This window comes from Geospiza fortis, unplaced genomic scaffold (assembly GCF_000277835.1).
Source record: "Geospiza fortis unplaced genomic scaffold, GeoFor_1.0 scaffold237, whole genome shotgun sequence".
Classification (NCBI taxonomy): domain Eukaryota; kingdom Metazoa; phylum Chordata; class Aves; order Passeriformes; family Thraupidae; genus Geospiza; species Geospiza fortis.
The window spans coordinates 8124228-8124552 of record NW_005054319.1 but is presented as its reverse complement, the minus strand read 5'-3'; positions in this window follow the sequence as shown (position 1 = coordinate 8124552).

The window sequence follows — 325 nt, the reverse complement described above, 5'->3', positions numbered from 1 at the left end:
GCGTCTGTGCCCGGGCCCGGCTCCGCAGCGCGGGGACATTTGCTGCGGCTGGAGGAGCGGCTGGAGCAGCTGGAAGTGCATTTCCATTTTCACCGCAGCCAAGTGAGGGGATCGCGGGGTGAACGAGTGTTTTTAAACGTGCGGAAAGCAGCTGTGACTTCAGTCCGCTGTTCGGACTGTGCCTGCTACAGCGCAGGATCAAGAATTGGTAAATAATGTGTAAAACAGGCAGAAAAGTGATGCCGTGGGTCTGAACTCTCGGGGCAAACCCCTCAGCGGTTTCTGCCGGACGCTGGCCCCGGGCCCGGCCATGTCACACGACTCG